The following is a 7,976-nucleotide window of genomic DNA, read 5'->3' as shown; positions in this document are numbered from 1 at the left end:
AAAAAATAAGAAAAGCGCATGCAGAGATTAAAATGAACTGGCATCACAAGTGGATAATTGACAGAGCTGTAAAGGATCTGAGTTATACAGCAACTTCAAACTTCTCTGCTATCTGCTAACAGGTCTTTTTACATTTGCCGATTAGCCACAGTGAAACATTAAACCAGGGAGCAGCAAAATGTAAAGTACTTACCTAGCAGAATCAGACAGACCAACAAACAACATTTGGAAGTTGTGTATCACTGTATCAATGTATCACTCTCAAAGTATAAGGTTTTTTTATAACTTTTTTCTCAAAGTTTACGTATGCAATACAATACATTAGCTGTTGAAGAAGCCCATTTTTCACATTAGAAAGCAACAGTGATGCACTGCATTTTATTTAGCTTTTTACCAAACTAACGCTTATTTTGATCTAGAGTAAACCAAAACCAAAATTATTCTTTATCAAAGGTAATTCACCCTCCTGATACAATTGGGAGTTTTTTTTCTCCCCAGGGCTTTTACAAGCAGTTTAGAGCTCATTACATGTACCACTTTTTAGTTTATCCTTGTATCCTAGCAATGCTCCATGTGCATTTTGGAAATTTTGGCAGCTGTGACATGTTGGTCTATGAATTCATCCACACTGTACTGTGCCCTCCAACAGTTTTAGCTTAGAAGTCAAAGGTTGCAACGACATGAGTTTTTAAAATGCTTTCAAGTACTTATTTACACTGTACAGCACATGAACACAACACGGCTTACTGATTGCACTGCTTTGTGCCACATTGTCAACTGGCAAGATAGAACAGAATGCTCTGATGCTTAGAAACCTTCTGAAAAACACAAAAGGATTACATCCGAAGAGTCCCACTCGTCACTGTGCTGGCTCCAGAATCCAATAATTGAATTCTTTGAAGCATATTGACAATTTCTCCCACTGACAAAGAATCTTGGTGTTAAACCTTAAAAGAATTGTTGGCATGTCTACACATTTGCCCTTAACATGCTGTAGTGGATCCACTCAAGGTGGTTCTTTGTGTTCTTGCAACTGCACTAGAAATTTCTATCTCGTACAACCTTTTCTGCAGATTTTTTGGAAATTAATTTGAGATATTGTGCGCTTTTATAAAAATATGTCAATGTACAATTGCCGCTAAAAAGTAGACAAAAATAGTTCAGGCTTCATTTTTAATTTTAAACTTCATCCATTGGCGTGATATACATTTTTCCACTGATGCCTTTAAAATGAATAACGTTTCACCAGTTAGAAGCAATGCTATTTTCTGCCATTTCAAAGGATCAAAGTTTATTTATTGTTATTCTACAACACAGAGTTGCACAATGTAATGCATGTTGTAGTCTGTTTATGGTGCACAAGAACAAAATTATACTATTTGTTAATGGTGGAGGATACAGAGGATGAGTTGAGGTGCCTGAGGAAAAAAGCAGGATCACTTGCCAGGCAACCGAAAGGTGAACAGGCTAGGTTGGTATTGTCTTTTAATCATATTTGGGCACTGCAAAGATACCACTGATGCTATGTAGATGGGTATCAATCAAAACCTTTCTGTCCTTCCAATTTGTAATGTTTTCATTCAGGATTAAATATGCATCCATCCATTTTCAATTCTAAATTAGTTGACATTACTAGAAATTTGCATTTAAACCGCTTTTATAAAAGGTGAATCTAAACAGGTCAAGTTGTACAAACATAGAGCATGAAGTTGATGCAGTAGACACATTTTCACTAGTAGTCAGTACTAAAAATTGTATTTTTATGTTGTCTAAAATAAGTATGTTAAGTTAAAGCTTTAGTGTGTAACATTTTGATTGTAATGAACGTCCATTACAATCAAGCCATTGACCATTGAGTTGATACCAAGTTAATTAGGACTTTCAGCTCCACAAAACTCTCTGTATTTCTCACTATATCCTTGGCTACTAGCAACTGCATAGAGGAAGGGTGGGGGTGGTGCGTGATCACGGAAGGCTTGTATCATGTGTATGTGCCAACTAGTGTTGACAAACTGACCATAGAGACGGTTAGTTCAGTGTCACTGAACCGGGAGAATTGAGTGCCATACGTCAATGAACCAACTCACTTCTTTTTTTAAAACTCATTAACTGGAGTGGCGGTAGAATCAATTAGGAAATGAGCTACCTCGAGCAGCACGATTGGACCAAGAGTTGTAGATTGGAGGCCGGGCACCAGTATACTGAACGAGACCAAATGTAACCGTGCAACAGTCTAATGTAATCAAGGGTTAGTTCTCAGGAAGTTTGAGTTATTATTAACCAAGCCTTGTTTTTAGTGCATCTTAGATGATTGTGTTCATGGCAGTTCAAACATTACCAATTGGAAAGTACATCACATACTTCCATGTAACACGCCATGTTATCTTTGAAAAGTGTATGTAGCTGCATGGAAGGTAGACTGTCACTAGGAGACGGGGCACCAGGCCACTGAACGAGACCGAATGTAACCATGCATCAGCTCGAGTCTAGAGTCTAGTCTAATCTATTAACTCGGTAGGCCAACCAACAATGACCGTCCGGTTGAACCAAATCGCCTAAGAGTGGTGGTTGTCCCATCACTAACGCCAACAGTTTTGTTGTCATTACTTAGAATTCCTCACGGGGGAGACAAAAACTACTTACTAAAGCTTTAAAGGGGCGCTATGCAGTTTTGTCTATTTCTTTGCTGTTTTCTTGCTTTTTGCTTGCAGGCTTCTTTAAAAAGCTCCCCCTACAGCTTTGGAAAATATATTTGGCAGCTGATATGTTTACTTGTGACTGACTCCTCGCTCAGTAAATCTGCAGTTTCCATTTCCTCTGTTCCTACGATAATGCTTTCTTAGGTTTCTGCTTCTTTTTGGCCTGCTCAGCCATGACAATAGTGAGAAAAACTTGGAAAAAAAACTCCATTGCTACCTTGTTAGCTGTTCCTGAATGGCCGTCTGTGCACAATGCTGTGAAACTTTCTGACGCTGAGTCCGGTGAAAGTTGCAAGGGTGGTTTTCCAATCACAGGCATGTAGGCACCATTCAACTAAAAAAAAATCATAAAACCATTCCAATGACTCCAAAGCTGTTCTATTAAAGTAGAATTCTGGTTGACTTCAACATGTAGGTCTTTTGTTTGTAAAAGTGGTGCTGTAAATGTGGGGCTGAGAGAAGTATGAACACCATTGGTGCCCTTGTACTTCAGTGCTCGGGCCCTAATGAAACAAATTAAAGCCATAAAACATTAGAAGACAGCCATACAATAAAACCATAAAATCAAAATGTCAACGTCAGGTGTCAAAGGCCAAGGAGAAAGGGTGTGGTTTAACAAGAGATCTAAAAATAGACAATGAAGAGGCCTGTCTAATGGGAAGAGACAGTTCAAGCCACAGTTTAGGAGCTGCCACAGCTAAGGCACGGCCTGCTTTGATCTTACGCTTTTGTTTAGGAACACTCAAGAGCAGTTAATCAGCTGACCTGAGAGAAAGGATGTATATATACCGATGTAGCAGAAATGTAGGGTGGTGCACGACCATTGAGGGATTTAAAAGCAAAAAAAGAATTCTAAAGTGGATTCCAAACTGTACCGGCTGCCAGTGGAGTGAGGCTAAAATGGAGGAAATGTTCTCTTGTTTATGTGATCAGAGGACCCACTGATTTCCACATACAATGCATTATCGTAGTCCAGCCTAGTGGTGACAAAGGCGTGGATTACTGTCTCAAAGTACTGCCTCACTGAAACGTCCTGTATTTTTATATTTTTAAATTAGTGTTTTTAAATGTCCTAGATTAGTTATAGTTGACCTGTATACTGGGCCAAAATGTATCAGCCATTCAGGCCTTTATGTCATCAAGCCACTTGAGTAACAATCAGACCTTGTCATTCTTTTTAAAAGGCACATAAATCTGGCAAAATGCTGTATGAAAAAGTATGGACCTAAGGGAACGTAGAGAAGAGGGCCTCAAACTGAGCCCTGTGGAACCCCTCAAGAGAGAGGAGCAGAGGAGGATACAGACTCACCACAGCTGACACAGAAAGTCCAATTATACAAGTAGGACCTTGACCATTTGCGTGCTATGCCCTTAATGCCCACCTGCTGCTCCAAACGAAAGATAAGGATTTCCTGGTCCATCGTGTCAAACGCAGCAGTGCAAGAAGCACAAGAAAACATTCACACACATTCACACACATTCACACTCCGGTGCTGCGCATCGGAGTGTGAATGTGTGTGAATGTTTATCTGATGAGCAGATGGCACCTTGTACAGCAGCCCCGGCCACAGTGTATGAGTGTGTGTGAATGGTGAATGTTTCCTGTAGATGTAAAAGCGCTTTGAGCAGTTGTTAAGACTGGAAAACCGCTATATATATACAGCACATTTACATTTACATTACAAGAATAACACAATTTCTGGAGTCTTTAGGAAAAAAATATGTTATTAATAACTTTGCTGATTACTTATTGATATTTCATGGCTTTTGCTTTATACCACTGAAAATGGAGGAGAACTTAAGCAGTTCAAGCTCTGGCCATATTTTTCTGTGTTTGACCACAAGAACATTTTGCATAAGTATGTAGAGCACCTGAAAATAAAATTGCACCTGGTACACAATGCTAGGACAGAATCCTAGTGCACATGTAAACACTGTTTTGTATTGAGAAGAAAATGTTGCTGTGTGTGATGCTGCCTGGACTGCACTGTAAGGACAGTTTTTTTGTCTGATTTGCCATTTTGTGGTGAACTCTCATCTTGCCCAGAGCATATTTTTTATGATTTATCTGCTACTAATAATGTGTTAGTTATCCCCGTATCTCAAGGTATAGCTCGGGTTTAGATGAGCCATTTAACTTTGATCTGGTGCCCGATATAAGTTAGCTTCCAAACCCCAGAATGTTTGTAGATGAGGTGAGTCATGATCTACAGTAAATAATAACAATATTGTGGCCACTTTAGCAGACAATCTTTATTCAAGCCTCACCTCTACCTTGAAGAGTTGTTCAAATATGATGAATTTTAAGTAGGAGTTGTGCCTTCTGGTTTTATGCATGGTATCTGCAAAACAGGAATAGGCTAATAGGATTACTGCTTTGCTGTAAGTCCTATAGTATTTGCAGTTCACATCAACAGTGATTAATTCCTGTTTTTTATGAAAGCCCCAGAATACGAACCATGCTTTTTGTGTGCTCTTTTATAAAGTCAAGGAAGGTAACTCCCAGCTGGAGCCCAGGGATTTCACACCATAGTTGTTGCAAAGATGTACATTTTTCAGTGCAAACACACTTTGGGCTTCAATTGCTTTAACTCCGTTATTGCTATCTCAAAGCTTTTATTTTCTGTGCCAATCCTCACAGCAAATGATGTAGCAACTTTTCTATACTGACATGCAGTTCAGACATGATTTGAATTTTAGGAAATAAAACAAAGGGCAAAGCTTTTATTTCCACTGTTGAGTCAAACATTACTTCTTCCAAAACAAACAGCAGAATGTAAATGCTGCTGTTTTCATATAACGCCTCGATACAGAAAGACATTTATATCGCAGCTCTAAAGTTACCCTGCTTCATCGTATTAAAACTTCCTCAATCTTTCAGAAAGGAGTTGCAAATTGAAACTGTGATCTGCATTGAAATGTGATCTGCATATGAATTTTCCTTTTATTCTGATTTAGAGATATCCATGTTCATTAAAATCAGCTGCTCTCACAGCAGAGAACACTCCTGCTGTGAGCAGTTTCAGCACAGCAAGACTTCAAGCCTTCCCACGCTTCTGATTGATCTCATGATCAGAATTGATCAGATGATGCACGCATCTGTACATTTATATATTGCATTTATAAATCATTCATTCAATGGATGTTCCAGCAAAGTTGGTACTTTATAATTTGACTTTAAAATTGATGGAATTTGTGAGTTTTGTACTGTAGCAGCGGGCCTTTGCCTTATCCACTTATCAGGCGTATCTACCTGTAGTTGCTATTCCGTCCTCCTCCTCCCCACAACCAGCGTCCAAGCAACGTCCATGGTCCAGAAATAGCTTGAGTAGTTTGTTAAGGCTGCCTCAAGGAACGTTTAGTAATGCATGGATTCTTGCAAATTCACGTGTCTAATGTTCTTCTTCCTCCACTCTTTCTTGCATTAAGTTTCATAAAGCTGAATAAAAAGTCCCACCTCTTGGGGTTGAATGTGAATAAAAACCATTGGTGCTGCATGGGCAGCAAAGTGAAAGCAGCAATTGGCAAACTAGATTGTTTTGTGTAAATTAAAGCACTGCTTTCTAGAAACTAAATCACTTTTACAACCACAATACAAGAAGGCAATGCAAACAATGCACACAAATTATCATGGCAAAGCACAGCGAGACTGTGAAGAAAGAAAGCAATAATGTTGCATTAAAATGTATTTGGGATGGTTCGAAGCAAGTATATCCAATCAGGTTTGTCTGTAATCAGAACTCTTGGGAGTAATCGAGATGTAAAGACGTGTATGTTCAGTAGGCTTACATTAAACTTTTATGGAACATGATGTGAAAGTCATGGAATAACGGGTAGGGATCAGGAAACTCACAAGAAATGTGTGCAATACATGGTAATGAAAGACAGGCCATTTCAATAAATTCCCTTTAAATATCACAATCAACTATTACTGATACAAGGGAAAAAATTATACAGTGAGCTTCTGAAGTAACTGCAGTCAATGTAAGGATAAACAGGTCTGAACAGTAACAGCATGATAAAAAAAGGAATTGGCCCAAAGATGTTACACACAAAGTGAGTAAGATGTCCCTGGAGGATATGGTACAGATATACTGTTAAACCTTGTAATACTGTGCTCAGTTGCTTTTCCTTCCAATAAAAAGTTCTATTCACAAACAAAAGCCTACAAGGAGCAACACATGCATAAAGTAACCAATAAACTGTGCTATGTTTTCTAAAATGCATGATTTATATTCTGTCCATTCCTGTGTCATGATAGCCTGACGTTGTCATACTCAGGTTGTAATCAGAAGTTGAACGGGACTACTCAACCTCAAATGTTGTGGGCGGGGCTAAGTTTGACTGGCATCCGGGCCACTGTCATGACTGTCTACAGTCCGTTTTTCCTGGCCAGGCAAAGTTTGTGTTAGGTGCTTTATTCTGTATTCCAACCAGACCACTTTGATCCTCATACTGTGCTTTCTCTCATCATATACGTTCGTTTTTTTCCCCCCTCTGACCATAGCAATTAATTCTTTAACAACACCATTACACCTTGAATACAGCTTTCATCTCAAGCTTTTTTCCATCTGTTCCAGTGTGTGTGTCTGTGTGTGTGTGTGTGTGTGTGTGTGTGTGTGTGTGTGTGTGTGTGTGTGTGTGTGTGTGTGTGTGTGCGCGTGCGGAAATAGGAGAGCAAGTGTTATGCAAGGCAATATTTACACTGTGTGTAACTCTTTTGAAGATGATTCATCCATGCTTTCAAGGTGTGACAAACTGGACCGTTTCCCTTTTGGCATTTTTTGAGAGCAATTCTAAATTAATTTTCAAGTTCAACTAGTCACTACCTGCCCTTTCACTCACAGTGATTTGATTTAATGCATTTCTTTTGGAGGGAATGTGCAATACTGAGTTGTAATTAAAAGCAGCACATCATTGCTAACACAATGATTAACTTGTACCAAAGGTAACGTTAAAAGGCCTGACATTGACACTCATCCCATAATGCACCACACTGCTGAAACATTACAGGTTCACATTTAACAATTTCAACTCCTTGGACCCTTTGGCGAGTCCAATAACACACATGCACTGCTCAAAACCAAAGTATTTCTATTTATATTCCAGTGAAGGTCCAAATGCCAGGTCTCCACAGATGAAATGTTACAGTATAGCCTTCATTATTAGACTCATAGTTCATAAAAAACAATAAAAAAACAAACACACACATTTAGAAAAAAAGACACCAATTAAACAAGAAAGCTATAGCAGTAATCCCATAAGGGTGACTGGTAT

Source organism: Etheostoma cragini, chromosome 12 (genome assembly GCF_013103735.1).
Source record: "Etheostoma cragini isolate CJK2018 chromosome 12, CSU_Ecrag_1.0, whole genome shotgun sequence".
Taxonomy (NCBI): Eukaryota; Metazoa; Chordata; class Actinopteri; order Perciformes; family Percidae; genus Etheostoma; species Etheostoma cragini.
Note: the sequence above shows the minus strand (reverse complement) of the source record.